This window comes from Macaca mulatta, chromosome 9 (genome assembly GCF_049350105.2).
Source record: "Macaca mulatta isolate MMU2019108-1 chromosome 9, T2T-MMU8v2.0, whole genome shotgun sequence".
Lineage (NCBI taxonomy): Eukaryota > Metazoa > Chordata > Mammalia > Primates > Cercopithecidae > Macaca > Macaca mulatta.
Genome location: NC_133414.1, coordinates 128,514,282 through 128,524,257, shown reverse-complemented (window position 1 = coordinate 128,524,257; position 9,976 = coordinate 128,514,282). Strand labels below are relative to the sequence as shown.

General features: G+C 36.4%; 1 pseudogene; it reads right to left on the bottom strand.

Annotated features, from left to right (window-relative positions):
- Positions 1–8,606: 8,606 nt before the first annotated feature.
- Positions 8,607–8,787, bottom strand: LOC100430656 (small nuclear ribonucleoprotein G pseudogene; annotated as a pseudogene).
- Between the last annotated feature and the right edge of the window lie 1,189 nt (positions 8,788–9,976).

Genomic DNA, 9,976 nt, shown 5'->3' with positions numbered 1-9,976 from the left:
TCTCTTGGATAATGGAGGCTTCTTGAATTTAGGTTTTCACATTAACACTGTTCATTGCAGGAGTTGAGTCACAGCGACCGGTTTTGACCAATTTATGTTGCATTTTGCAAAATGTTTCTAGCAACAGAGATAAGTCATTTGCTGAGTTCAGGTTAGGGCCTCTCACTTTCTGACACACAAAAATTCTGGTCAATGTCACCAATTACATATTGCTGACTAGGTGATATTATTTATATCTGTGCTTTCATCATCTGCCATGGAAATGCTGCAACCAATTTAATTGTTTTCATATGACTTGTCTGTAAGTGTTCAGACATAACTTCAATGTACTTGTCAACAGTATTTCCAGTAAGACTGAAATTTACAAATGCTTATCTCAGTGTAAGACACACGATTTCTGGTGTATTCTATGATGCTCTTTCATAAACTTGCTATGTGCTTTTGATATCTGAGGAATTTTTTCACTTAACATATAACCTAATTTATATTAGCATCAGATATTTCATTCATAGTTAAAAACAATTGCTTGCTGAAATTTCAGTCCTTTTTTCAGTCTAAGTTCTTCATTCCCTCATTTTCTCCATATCCTAGACATATTATTATGGTTTAATCACACTGGCCTCTTAAACTGTGGTTCTTTCAGTACAGTCATCTTTTATTTGCATATTACACATGGAGGAATATTCTTTACTTCATCCAAGAAAGATGCCCTTTTCCACTGTGCCTGAATCAAGCTTCTTTTTTCCACATCCAGTAGATATATGAGTATACAGAAACCATTCTCTATTCTAGGAGAAAGAAGTGCAAGGGGCAAGTGAAATCAGCCTCAGCATTAGAGACAATAGGGAGTGATGGTGCTTGTGGCTAAAGAGAGAGCAAATGAACCATCGAAGGGAATAGCTGCTGCTGCTCCACATAAAAGAGATGGCTGATAGTTTCCATGCAGGAATGTAGTTTCAGTACTGTCAGAATTGATTTTTTTAAAAAGAGAAGATAAAAAGTAGTTCAATTAAAAAAAGTGATAGGTCAGGTGCAGTGGCTCACACCTGTAATCCCAGCACTTTGAAAGGCCAAGGCAGGCAGATCACCTGAGGTCAGAAGTTCGAGAGTCACTTGAACCCGGGAGGCGGAGGTTGAAGTGAACTGAGATGGTGCCATTGCACTCCAGCCTGGGCAAAAAGAGCAAAACTCCATCAAAAAACAAAAACAAAAGAAAACAAGCAAACAGAAAACACTACAGATCAATAGGACAGATTGAACAGGTCGGCAAGTTAGATTAGCCTTATTAGGCAATCAGTATGCACTCTCTGTATTAAAAAATTCCAAAATTTCATAGAATTTTACTTTTCTAAAATTATGCCAATCTATGTATTGCCCAACACTTCAAATATTTGCAAAAATTTTTATAGAAGGCATAACATAAATTTCTTATTTTTATTATCCCAACAGGCTCTCCCTACTGGTAGAGATGTCAGTGGCATAACCCTACATCATCACTATCATAGAGATGATGTTATGTGGATGCTGCCTTGCCACAGATCTGGGACGTATGGATGGGCATATGACCTAGGTCAGGCCAGTCAGAATCCTCCTCAGGTTTTTGTTTAAACACTTGAGGGACACTGTCTTAAGACTCACTACCTGAAAGTACAATGAAGTCTAGAATTGTTCATAGTCATTTTCGCCAACACACGGGAAGAATTTACCTTAAAATGGTGCCAACATGGAGGAAGAGAGCAAAGCCAAAAACCAGAGAAAAAAGTCATAGTAACATTCAAGCTGCACAATCCAGACATTTCTAAAGCCAGAATTTTCCTTGATCTTCCTTGTTACATAAACCAATATATTTTCTTTTTGGCTGAGGCTGCCTGCCCATTAGTCATGTAATAGCCACCTAGATGATCAGGTCTGCTGTCATGGTATCACAGCACTTGTGTTTGAGTAACCTTTAGTGTACTTAATAATGACCCCACATCACAAGATACTATTCTTAATTTGTGGATTAAACTATCTTAGGTGTGTTTGTATAGGAAAAATCATAGTATGCATAAAGTTCACTACTAGCCAAGGTTTCAGGCATCCAGTGGTGGTCTTAGAATATATCCTTGCAGATAAGGGAGTGGCTACTGTATTCAGAAGCACAGAGGGTTCTACTCTACAGGTTGGGTGACCAACTCGTCCAGTTCTATTATTGACATTCTCAGTGAGTAGTCTCAGGCAACTCATTGAACCGCTCATTTTTTTTCACACATAAAATGGAGAAAACATTACCTATCAAACCAATTTCACATTTTTTGAAGTATCACATGAAATAGTGAATATGTAGGGTACATAAGCTCTTAAAATTCCTTAACAAATTTAACACATGATTAATAAAGCTTTTAGTAGTTTTTACAATGATCAATGTTTGGAAGACATTAGTCTACTTAACAAAATAGGCCAAATTTGTTTTAGAAGAGTAATCACTGTAATGGAATTTATCATCTTAAAAATAAACTAGCTTAAAGGATTCCTAGGGAAAAAAAAACAACTAAAACCACGATAATGTTTATACTATATATTTTCTTAATTGATAGCCTCATAGTGAACTAATTTTAAACAACTAATGCGTGAAAATGAAAAATGATAACATATAAATGTTCATTGTGTGAAGACAAAGGTTCTTATTCAATCTAAGCTAAAAAAATATGAAAATTTACACTTTCAGTATGTTCCGCTCTAGAGAAACAGGAGTATTTTTGATTTCTGAACATCTTTTAAAATGATCTTTTTTTCTAATAGGATCTTTTTCCCTTTCATTAACCTCAAGGATAAACTTAGACTTTTAGGTAAAATAAGTACCAAATGAATAAAACAGTGATGTATCATCAATATATAACACACTTATCTTAAATAATAGTATTCTAAAATTTTTAAGTCTTTCATACAACAATGAACAGGTCTGTTTTTCTCAATATCAGTGTGCTCTGTAATATGTTGCTTAGCTACCATTGCCAAGTATTTTTCTATTTTATTTTTCTTGAAAAGGAATATTGTATCATATAATCTTTGGGTTTCTCTTTCCCTATCTTAACTTCTGTTCTGTCTATATAAATCTAAGAATCTACACATATATATTTTTATTTTAAATAAAGAATTATTTATGAAAGTGGTTAGAATTTAAATTGATTCAAATGTTTACATTATGTTTCAAATTCTCACAAATGAAAAGTTTGGGTTTATAGCCCATAGTATTCAGTTATCCTCTCCACTTTTGCATTTATGGCTATTTATAAAATGTATAAGTAAAACATGAAATACCAAAGGCTAAGCAAAGGTGATTTCATCATTTAAGAAATACATGATGAAAATATATTCCATTATTTTAAAAATACATGATGAAAATATATCCCATTATTTAAAAAATACAGAACTGTAAAAACTTTCCCCATTATCTTCTTCTGACTCTTCAAAATCAAGTGTGGACCTAAAATGGAACAGTCTTTCCTCAACTCTATTACTGTAAAAGAAAATGATTTTCCTCCACTTATTTAAAAAAACAATAATGTGTTCTGGTCACCTCTCAGTTGTTGGCTCCTAAGTGTTAGAAAACAAGGTTGTGCACAAGGCTAACTCCGCTATTACACTATGAGTTCTTCAAGGGCAGGGCCTTGTTTTGCTCATTCTGTTACCTGCAGCACCTAGCACAGTACTTGAGAATGAGGAGGAGGAGCTCAGTAAGAGCTCAAAGGAATTAATGGATGATGAAAGGCCAGTGGTTAAGATTCTATTTGTAGAAAAGGACAGAAATCCTCTAAGAAGGTAAATACAGACACCATCTCATCAGCTAGGACTGCAGTGTAACCCCTAAGGAAAACATAAGAGGAAACATTGTTACCAATTATTTTAAATACAGAAAATAAGTAGTAAAAATCACCCTAAACGCTAAAATGTTCATCCATCTATTGAGATCTCACATGTTGGGTATGTATGACTGACTACAGGATAGGATGAAAGAAATACCATGAGATTAGAAACTAAAATTTTGCATGTCAAGGACCATTTTGATCAATGTTTGGAATTTTTCTTCCTTTTGAATTCCTGTGTTGTGTATATGGATATTCAATATTTTGGAACACGTTAGGGTTAGAATTGTTTTCTCTCCGGTGAAGGGCTACATGGAAGCATAGGCTTATCTTCCATCTGTTTTCCAGAGCCAAAGGTGGGACTGTACTGAAAAGAAATGTGGGCCAGAAAGGGCGGATAAACTCATTTTCAGTACTCCTGACCTTCGTGCTGGTGCTCACATAGATCCTTTGGTTTAAAATGAGCACTTCAGTGAGTGCTGTGACACACTGATGAGTTTGATGTTGATCAGTATATGTCCCAGGATTTCCCTGGCGACTTTCCTTTGTGCAAAAGAAATGGCGGCCCTGAGCAGTTTACAAAACCCACTCATATATTTTAATAAGTAGGCCTTTCATCATCAGTGATGACTGATGACACCATCTATCTATGACTATCACAGCCATAATATCAGACATTGCTGAGAGCATGTTTCTTCAAAAATGGAACCAAGAGCTGTGTTGCTTATGTTAAAGACCTGTATATCTCTTTCAGCTTTCATTTTTTTTCCATTTCTTAGATGACACAGGGCAAAGTCTGACGTGAAATTACCAATAAAATCTTCCTGACTGAAGTAGTATCCCCAGCCAGTGAAACTGCACAATAACTAATACATCACAATAACAAAGAGAATTGTCATACTGATTTTGTCCATGTTACACCGGCAGGCGGCTGTTGCCAACAGTCAGCAGACTGCAGAAAATGTATGCATCAGAATACAAGGAGATGAACCAAATCTGGCTCTGGCTGTGTGGTATCTAAAGCTTTATCTATAAATAAGTGTACAATGTGTACATTTTCTCAGGAACTGCTACTTTAAGTGAAGCTGCCATTAGGGTGAGGACTCAGCAATATTATAATGTCCCTGACTGGATGTGAATATTCATGTGATCTTGCCTATAAAATTATCTTACTCAAGGGGTCTAGGCTTCAGGGTAGCGGAACATTGCAGTAGTCCTCAGAGATGGTCATGCCTGAGCTAGGAATACTACAGTCATTGAGAGTCAGTCAACAGTGAACACTTCCTCACATGGTCTATTGCAATGATCAACACCATAGCTGATATTGTTAGAAATGGTGTAGAGAACAATAGCAACCTAGTCAGAGGGACAGCTTAGAAAAGTGTCTTGGGAAAAAAGTGACTCATACTATTAAGAATCCAGATCCAATAAACTGGTAATAATGCAAGTTCAATAAGCAAGTTGTCAACAAATTTTCTAAAACATAATCTGAGAAACTAGGAGTTTATACGTAGAAGTCAGTCTAATTTTACCTGGATTCAGACGTTACACAGTTTACTTGAAAGCTAGAAAGTGTATGTCTAGTTATAAGGAGAAAAAACTGAAAACCAACCAAAGTAATAAACAAATGAGGGCCTCACACTAGTGGGACAACCCCAGTTGTGCCAACAGCTATGCCAACTCCCTTCAAAAAGGTTCCAAACCTAAAACTGCAGGAACATGTTGAGAGGCCACCAGTGACCCGTCAAATAAGAACCTAAGCACCCATATTTACTGCTTACAAGCTACTCAGTTTTTACTATATTTTTGTCCAATAAATGTGAACTACGGCTGAATTATTTTATAGCTCACTAGAAAAAATTTGTTCCATGATTTTAAATTCACCATCACAGAGATGCCTTCTGGAATATCAAGCGGGTACTGAGTTCTGAATTCGTGCCAGAACATTAAAAACACAAACCACACTTTCTTCTGCTTCACATTAAGAAATCAGTGCTGAGAAAGCAAATACTTATCCTTAAAGGACAATGTCATCTACAAAACATGCAACCCCAAAGGAAGCCCTTGAGTCTATCTTAGAGTCAAGAAATTGTAGATGTGTGTCTATAATTATGTCTGTATAATTTATATTGATTACAATCTTCTTTCTGGACTATAAGAAGGATATACATGTTTTGGACTTATGGACAGAGTGAAGTTATGTGAGAGGTTTAGTCTGAATGGTTGAGCCCGATGGGAAGTAAGAAAAGGGTGACTGGATAGATAGGACTTGACCTTTCTGACAGGAATGGCAAGGAGAACCTCAGTCTTATTCACATGGAATCAGACGCCAGTGCCTTACTGGAAAGGAGGGATCCAGAAGAGAATGTCTAAGTTCAGGGATACATCCCTTAGTGGCCTGGATTTCAGGACAGAACCCAGTGTCCTCCCTCCCCTCAACTAGAGAGGTGACAAGGGAGAGGCAAGAGAACCAAACTCGAGAGATTTACGGGGAAAAACATTTAAAAAACAGCAAACAGAGATATAGCAGTGTAATCCATACCTTCCTACAAGAGTGCAATCCAAAGGTGTGAAAAATAAAATAATTTTCTCTGGCTCTGAGTAATCAGCAACAAAATAGATCTTTATGGCACAATCATACTTGCTTGCAATTGACAGATCACTAGATAAAATAGTTTCTGATGCTGTGTGCTAATGAAAGAATCAGTTTTTCTCACTTGATATTCGGCAGTCAGTGAACTAACAGGTTATCAGAATTGCCCTCGCAATTGCCTCAGCAGATGGTCAAGCTCAAAGGATGATGCAGACAACAAAGATTATCACGTGGAAGAACACTGGCATTGACACCAGCTTTCTCGTCACTCCACGGGCACATGCGTTCCATATTAAGCATCACAATCTGTCCAGTAAAGGCAAGTGGAATGATGCTTCATTCCTACTTCAGCTCCAAACAAACTTAGAGAATTCACAAGACATTCTGAAGGCTGCTTTGCCTGTAGCTACCCTTCACTCATTTTTAACAAGTTGGTCTTTGAAAAGAAGCCTGGATTGAGACTATATACTCAATGAAACTCCTGGATTGAGACTATATACTCAATGAAACTCCTTTTAAAATACTACCAGGGCTTTTTGTTTTCTGCAACAAATATCGAGGAATTCCACTCTGAAAAACACAATACCATGTGCAGATGGGCAACAGCTCTGAAATGGCCAACTCAAAAATGTCTTTCCCAAGGAACTCAATAGTACCAGAACCATTAAGAGTATTTCTCAGCTTTAGCTGACTTCTGGAATTACTTGGGGAGCTTCAGTGCTTTGGCAGCAGTTTTTGGTTGCTTGTTTGTTTTGTTTCATTTTAGCTTTTGTTAAAAATGTACATGAAGATGTTTGAAGATGGAATAAAATATATAAGGATTCAGATCCTTAGAATGCTAACATTCGCCTAACTAGAAATAGATGGGAGCTTCCTCAATTTGATAAAAGGCATTACAAAACAAGCTACAGTTAGCATCATCCTTAATGGTGAAACATTAAATCCTTTCCCTGGGAACAGGGAAAGGATGTTTGCTCTCACCACTTGGGTTCGACAGTGAACTAGAAGCTCTTGCCAGCCCATTTAGGCAAGAAGAAACAAATGGCATCTAAATTGGAAAAGAAGTTGCAAATTTGTCACTATTTACAGATGACGTCAGTGAGTATGTAAAAAAAATCCTATGGAATCTTTATAAAAATCTAGTAGAATTAGATTTCTACTAGAATTTAGCAAGATCACAAGGTACACAAGCAATATTAAAAATTAAATGTATTTGTATACACTGGCAATGAACAATTATAAAATTAAATTTAAAGTGATACTAAGTATAAAGGCACCAAAATCACAAAATATTTTAGAAAATATCTTACAAAAAAGATCTATAAGACTTCTACAATGAAAAGTACAAAATGTTACTAAAATTAAAAAAACATCTAAATAAATGCAGATATGTATTATGTTCATAGATTGGAATGTCCAGTAATGAATGTTGATTTTTCTCTAGCTTAATCTATATACTCAATGAAACTCCTATTAAAATACTATCAGGGCTTTTTGTGAAGAAATACACACGCAGATTCTAAAATTTATATGAAAATGCAAAGGATTCAGAATAGCCAAAACGGTTTTGAAAGATAGGCAGAGTTGGTAGAATTGCACTGCCTGATTTCAAGGCTTACTCCTTAAAGCTACAGTAATCAAAACACCAAGGTATTGACACAAAGACAGACATATAGAGGCCGGGCACTGTGGCTCACGCCTGTAATCCCAGCACTTCGGGAGGCCGAGATGGGCAGATCACCTGAGGTCAGAAGTTCAAGACAAGCCATGGCGAAACCCCGTCTCTACTAAAAGTACAAAAAGTAGCTGGGCGTGATGGTGGGCGCCTGTAATCCCAGCTGCTCAGGAGGCTGAGGCAGGAGAATTGCTTGAACCTGGGAGACGGAGGTTGCAGTGAGCTGAGATTGTGCCACTGCACTCCACCCTGGGTGACAAAAGCGAGACTCCATCTCAAAAAAAAAAAAAAGACAGACATATAGATCACTGGAACAGAAGAAAGAGGCAGGGAATATATACGACTAACTGATTTGTTTTACTATTACAAAACTATATTTAACAAAAAAGCTTAATATAAAAACATACATGACCCAGTTTTTACATAAAAATAAAACAGGCCCCTTGGAGAGGGGACATGGATTTCCCTGCTGAACAGCCATTGTTTATACTCATCACAAGGCTTCTAACATGATGATACTATTTCCATATTACTACCTTTCCAATTTTGTTCTGTTGACCACTAGTTGCCATCTCCACACATTCATCTATCACAAGATTCGTAAAGTGATCAAATCCCTGCAATATTCCTTTGACATGTCTGCCACCCTTTAATTTCAATAACTTCTTGTCCATAAGTTGTTTCAACTTGGGAGAGTGAGGTTTGCTGACTGATATTTGACCAAAGCAATCTAATGGAGAACAGGAAAGTCTTTCTAAAAAAAAAAAAAAATCGCTCAAAAAAATTGGATATTCACATGAAAAAAATAATAAACCCCTTTCTTACTACATACACAAAAATTAATTTTAGATGGATTATAGACCTTGATATAGTTTGGATGTTTGTCCCTCCAAATCTCATGTTGAAAAGTGATTCCCAATATTGGAGCTGGAGCATGGTGGGAGGTGTTGGGGTCATGGAGACAGGTCCCTCATGAATGGCTTGGTGCCATCCTCATGTTAATGAGTAAGCTCTCGCTCTGAGTTCACAAGAGATCTGGTTATTTAAAGAACCTGGCACTTCCTGCCTCTCTCACTTCTTCTCTCACCATGTGACATACTGGTTCTGCCTTCATCGTCCACCATGATTGTAAGCTTCCAAACACCCTCGCCAGAAGTAGATGCTGATATCATGCTTCCCATACAGCCTGCAGAAACATGAACCAAAATAAACCACTTTTTAAAAAATAAATTACCCAGCCACAGGTATTTCTTTGACCCATGGGTTATTTAAAAGTGTATTGTTTAAGTATTTGGGGGATTATCTCGATATTTTATTGTTACTTGATTCTAATTCAATACCCTTGTGGTTAGAGAACATACTTTGTATGATTTCAATTCTTTGATAACTCATTGCAATTTGCTTTTATGTCCCATCAAATGTTCTATTCCCTCTGCATTTGAAAATAAAGTGTACTCTGATGTGGTTGGGTGCATAGTTCTACACATTTTTAACCAGATGAAGTTGGTTGAAAGTGTTGATCAAATAATCTATTTCCTAACTGATTTTTGTCTCCTTGTTCTGTCAATCACTGAGATGTTAAAATCTTCAACTATGATTGTAGATTTATCTGTTTCCTTCTTTAGTGTCATAAATCAGAACAGACACATTTGTTTTTAATTCCTCTGATATTATTCTTCGATGGATATACTGCCACTAAGTGACAAGTTTAATTTACAATATTACATTACTTATATATTGAATAATTATTAATACTTAACACATATATGGTATATAATTTTCAAGCTGCATTCAAATACAGCCTCTCAGAGGAAATCACTTTTCAATGTATATACATCCAGACTTTTTTGGATACTTACACAA